At 43.6% G+C, this 6,000-nt stretch overlaps 1 pseudogene; it reads left to right on the plus strand.

Moving 5' to 3' along the window:
* The window catches only part of LOC102476625 (THO complex subunit 2-like), a 56,216-nt pseudogene that overhangs the window by 8,160 nt on the left and 42,056 nt on the right, over positions 1-6,000 (plus strand).

A 6,000-nucleotide genomic window follows, 5' to 3' on the forward strand; every position in this document is an offset into this window, starting at 1 on the left:
TCTCGGGATCTTGGGCACGCATGCACATGCACCTGGTGTAAGTTTAAGCCACCGGGTCCGGGACTCGAACCGCGCTCGACTACATGGGAGTTCAGCAACATAGCCATTACACTAACTGCCGGTCCTTAGGAGGATAAATTTTAATGAACAACAATGTCTAAGTTCTGTCAACACATATGAAAGTGTGTGTCCATTTGTGTATGTTTGTGTGTTGGGGGAAACTGGAATGTATTGGTTTGCTGGAAAATTAAAAATGTGAACAATGAAAAAATAGGATGAAGAACTGAATCTATTGATACATATTTCTTCTTTTGGCCCTAGACAATAATATTTCTATATATGATTTGATACTTTCGTTAATTAACCTCTATGTTTTAGCATAACGTAAAATCTGAACCAAATTGAACAACTGGCAGTACTGGTAAAAACTGCACCAAATGACAACTGCAGCTGTATTGCTGTGAGTCACAGACCCCACCCTTATTTCCATGACAGTACAGAAAGTGTGCACGGAGGGACAGTACTGGACAGTGCTACCAAGGTTGAAAGACATACCATTTTAGATAGGAAAGAGAAAAATGTCTTCAGTTTTAAGTCCCCTGCCAGTGACATCCCTTTTCCAACAGGTAAATACAGACCTCCTGGTCCTATCCAATAGTTTGGAATCTTGACACAAAAGAACATAGGCTTTGATATAATGGGACATTTAATGGGACACATCAGTATCAGTGGGAAAAAGCAAGATAAAACAATATGAAGTTTTATGTGTCACCCTGAGTGGGCACAGGGAACCCAGACTAAACATTATTTCTGGCTGTGTCTTCAAAAGTGTTTCAGAATGTGAACAGCGTTTGAAACTGTGGGCTCAGTAAAGTAGGATAGCCCTCCCCGGGGTGTCATCCAACCCCTGGAGTCTCTGAATAGAACAAGAGGCAGAAGGAGGAATTCACTCTTTTCTTTCTTTCCTCGGCTGCTTGAATTGGGACATCTCATCTCATCTCCAGTCCTTGGACTAGAGTCTACACTCTCTGCTCCGCTGGTTCTCAGGCATTCAAAAGCAGACTAGATTGCACCACTGGCTTTCCTGAGTCCTTGACTTGTAGCTTGTGGGACTCCTCAGTCTCTGTAATCGTGTAAGCCAACTCCATGTAACAAATGCTTTTTTGATATATCATCCATTCATTTATTGTTCTTTCTGCCTGTCTAGACATAAAGACAGTCCACCGGAGCTCCTGTTGGTTCTGTTTCTCTAGCAAACACTGCTAATTCATACCTGAAGACTATACACCACCAATGTGTGTGTGTGTGTGTGTGTGTGTGTGTATGTGTGTGTGTTTCCGCGCGCGCGAGGGGGCTTAATGTTACCATTTCTGGATTAGAAGACTGCTTCTTTTTCTGTTATCCTCTGTTTTTTGTTTGTTTGCTTTCTACTATAAAAGTTTATTCATAGACTATGTTCGTAAACCACTTAAGTTACATTTTTTTCTTTTGAAAATTTATTTATTTTTTTTAGCTATCGGGTACATGCACTTACAGAAAAGTGCACTGGAAAATGACTTGCAAGCTAATTGAGATAAATAATCTGGAAAACTGTCTTGACCTTGGCACAGCATAGTGTGTGGTAGAAATAAATAAAGATAAACACACACTCACGCATACACACACACAACACTAACACTTTTTAATGCCTAGGACCTACCATTAGTCTGGACTTCAGTTATAAGAGATAAAAATGATAAGATGTGTGAATATTAAGCCCGAGAACCGTGACATCGTGCAAGCGCACTGTCCTGCTGTGTGAGCCCCGCAGAGTATCACTGAGAGTTTTTATTAAAATTCAGGAAAGTGTTTTAGACACTGACCTCCGTTTTAGACTAAAGGAGGGATAAAGTAAAGTCACTACCCAGAAGCCGTGTCACCTCCTACGTGTTAGACTCATATTCCAGGTGACATTGTGAGGGTATTTGTAAGTTCAATGTTTCATTTGAAATTCTGGACACCTTGATTAAACCAGGAACAATTTCAAAAGAAGATACAGATAAATAGATACTGACACATTGAAATGCAGCCATGAGGTTGTCTGTAAAACAATGTGGACTTTTTTTTACATAACTAATGATCGAAATGATTTTAAAATGAAGTTTTCTATCTTTACAGCTCTGTCCATGTAGGAGAGCAGGGGCCCAGTCAGGGGGCCCTGAAGTTCACCACCAATTGTCCGTGGTTGGCAAGTCAGTCCTGGAGGTGTGGTGGGCAGGGTTCCTGCAGGACCCCACTCCGCTCCCCAGTTGAATGTGACCAAGTGGCAGAGCTGGAACCAGTTCATCAAATGGCTTCCAGTCTTGCATTCAGTTAGCAGATGGCGCTCCACCCAATTAAAACCTATGAAAATATGACTAAGGATCTGACTAGGCATTACTCAAAGAAGACGTTTACGTGGTAGCAGGCATGTGGAAAGATGCTCAACCGCTCCAATCATTAGGAAAAGGCGAATGAAAGCCACAGTAACAAATCTCCTCATCTATTCAATGTTATCAGAAAGATGACAGCAAACAAGTACCTGCCTGGATGTGGAAAGGAGGGAACTGCTGCACTCCTTCTGGAAGGGTAACTGGATACCGCACTTGTGGAAACCTACGTGGAGTCTCCCCAAATATGCACTGTGCTGCAGACACTGTACTACCAGGTCATAGAGGTCCTCAGACCGTTCTGCCACACTATTCACACAAATAATTAGAAGACTCAGGGCCAGCAGATGGTGTAGCAGTTACGTCACCGGATTCCCACACGGCCGACCATCGTTTGAGTCCCCCCCACCTGGTGGCTGAAACTCACGCCAGGCATATGTATTTCCCAGGAGGAAAAGGGGGGAGAAGGGATTGTGGCACAACCATCCATCAGGTGGTGATTTCTCACTTTCCTTCACACGATCTCTATCTCTCTCTCCAGCAAGGCAAAAACTTCTACAAAATAATAATAATAATAATAATAATAGTAATAATAATAATATAATTATTAGAGAGTTTTTTAGAAAAAAACGTCTATTTATTGGAGTGAATTTTAAAACATCCTTAGTCAGAAGACAGTTCTTGTATCTATTAAAGACAGAATTTAAATGTTTCCTGACAGATTAGTTAAAAATCACACTGGAGAAGATAAAATATTTCTTTGGAAATTAAATCATCACTTCTGTAATGCATTGTGGTTCACTTTTTGCGTGGTTAATGTAGCACTTCTTATATTTACTATTTTGAAAATTGTTTAATTATGGGAGTATAATAAATGTGTATCATAATTACCCATAGCAAAAGGCTCTAACTTTAGAACCACACACTTTTTGCAGTGTATTATCTAATGAATTAGAAGTGTTCAAAATGCCCACATCGGTAAGATTTTCATATTAAAATTCAGGCTGCCTGGGAACCAGCAGTTAGCGTAATGGCTATGTCGTTGGACTCCCACGTAGTCGACCGCGGTTCGTGTCCCGGGCCCGGTGGCTTAAAACTCACGCCGGGCGCGTGTGCGTGCGTGCCCAAGATCCTGAGAGGAGAATGGAGGAGAAGGGATTGCGGCGTGACCATGCCCCCTGGGGGGTGATTTCTCGCTTTCTGTCTCTATGTCTCTCTCTGTCTGTCTGGCGAGCGCACGCGCTCTACAGTGAAAATCTCTCCAAAAAAAAAAAAAAAAATTTAGGCTGCCTCCTAGGAGCCTGACTACACTCTGGTTCCACACATACTCCCCTTGCCCATCCTTGATGGAAAAGGTAAAAAAACAGAGATGTTTTTAAAGATTTTTGCCATAGGGCACATACAGAAGTTGGAGAGAGACAGAGATTAAGGTTGCAATTTTTCCCTGTTAGTCACTCCTTGTTCCTTCATTTTCACAGGCTCAGTTATGAACTTTGTTTTATTATCTGTCTTGTCCCCGGATTCTTATAAGCAGAAATACAAAAGACCAAAAGCACTTTATCCTGAGAGGAAACGGGTAATCACTTTTGCGTTTGTTGCGACAGCCCACTCCAGTGTAGGTAAAGCAGGGTGAGAGCACGTGACAGCCCACTCCAGTGTAGGTAAAGCAGGGTGAGAGTGCTGTGTGGTCCCTCCTATCCCAACACTTACTTAAGGAGTTCTGCTGAGGCTCTCAAACACCTTCTACGAAGTAGGTTCTAATAAAACTTGTCTCCCCTCCTATTTCTCATTTTAGTCAGGCATTACTAGACTAGGTAAGAGCTCCTGAATTATATGAACTAGTGGATGCTTATCAGTTAATGAGTTACTGTTTTCCAGTAATACATTCCGAGGGAGGGCTTCTGAAGGCCTAACACGTTAGAGCAAATAGCGCTCTGTGAACACGATAATCTTGCTGTGGGTCAGCAGGGCCCAAGGATATTGCGGTGTTAATTGGCCCCATCACATCACACTGCGTAAGACACTAGCCACTCCGAATGACAGGGTGCCACTGCAGAAGGAAATGCATTACCTTCCCAGGAATTCACCAGAGAGACTTAGATTGCTTTCATAGCCAGTAGTATTTTAGTGTTTGACGCCTACAGTTTGCATGCCTTCCTCAACTGCAGAATCTGTATTTCTCTAGTGTTTACTTTGCAATGGCCACCGGCACACTGAGATTTGCAGATAAAATGGCAAATCTGCAGTTGAAATGTCACCTGCTCCTGCTTCTTCATCCTGGAGGACTAAACTTGCAAACTCAGGGACCAGCAGATGGCGTAATGGTTCCATCTCTGGACTCCTATGGGGTTGACCACAGTCCGAGTCCTGGACCTGGTGGGTGAGAATGTGTGTGTGCATGCGTGAGAGGAATGGAGGAGAAGGGATTGCGGCGTGGCCATCTGCCACCCTCCCCAAGAGTGATTTCTTGCTTTCTGTCTCTCTGTCTCTCTCTACCTTTCTTGTGAGTGGACACACCCTACAGCAAAAATCTCTCTTAAAAAAAAAAAAACTCATGGGACCAGCAGTTAGTGTAATGGCTATGTCGCTGAACTCCCATGTAGTCGACCGAGGTTCGAGTCGTGGACCCAGTGGCCTAAACTCACACTGGGCACGTGTGCGTGTATGCCCAAGATCCCGAGAGGAGAATGGAGGAGAAGGGATTGCAGCGTGGCCATCCCCCCTGGGGAGTGATTTCTCACTTGTCTCTGTCTTTCTGGTGAGCACATGTACCATATAGCAAAAACCTCTCCAAAAATTTTTTTTAAAAATGGAGCTGCGTAATCTCTGTATGAAGAATGGCAGGTGAACGGAGAGGGTTTGTACAGCCCATGGGAGCAGACACAGCTGCTGACCGGGATTTGGATTTGGGAAGGGCTACCAGCCGTGCTGACGGTCCTCCTGACGACTGCCGGAGCTGGGGATCGTACTTTTCAGTGGCACTAATTTCAACAACCTAGTTATTTTCTCTGGTGGTGCTTCACACCCCAGGTTTAAGAGCTTAATTATATTAACAGAGCACAACGTAATTCAAAGTTCATTGTACTTATCAAGAAAACGGCGACTTTGGCCCTGAGTCACTTCCCTGCTTGCACACCTGCCTCACTTTCTGCGGCTTGCTGCATGAAAGGAACGTTAGCTCAGGATTCAGGGCACACCCCCCTCGCATTTCCCCCGCCCGGTTCACTCTCGGCCATGAGTATTCTGTTCTGCTCACCGTCCCCAAACCGGATGGACCTCCTCACAGTGACATGGGGAGAACCGGCTGGTTCTTTGCCTTTATGGTTTTACTCATGTTTTCTCTTCCTCTAACTTCAACATCCTGTATGATACGTGACCCAGTAACTCCTCTCTCAAGATAAAAAGAAATCCCCGCTTCTCTGAAAGTCTTTCAGAAGATTATGTCACTCAAAGCCTGTATGTTGTCACCTAACATAAGCATAAAACTGCCACTAGTCATAAGTCACGCCACTGGGACATCTTACAACTTATCTTACAAGTAATTGAACAGAGACTTAACGTGATCCCATTGTTTTATGCTGTAGATTTTCTA

Source organism: Tupaia chinensis, unplaced genomic scaffold, assembly GCF_000334495.1.
Source record: "Tupaia chinensis unplaced genomic scaffold, TupChi_1.0 Scaffold000364_1, whole genome shotgun sequence".
Lineage (NCBI taxonomy): Eukaryota > Metazoa > Chordata > Mammalia > Scandentia > Tupaiidae > Tupaia > Tupaia belangeri.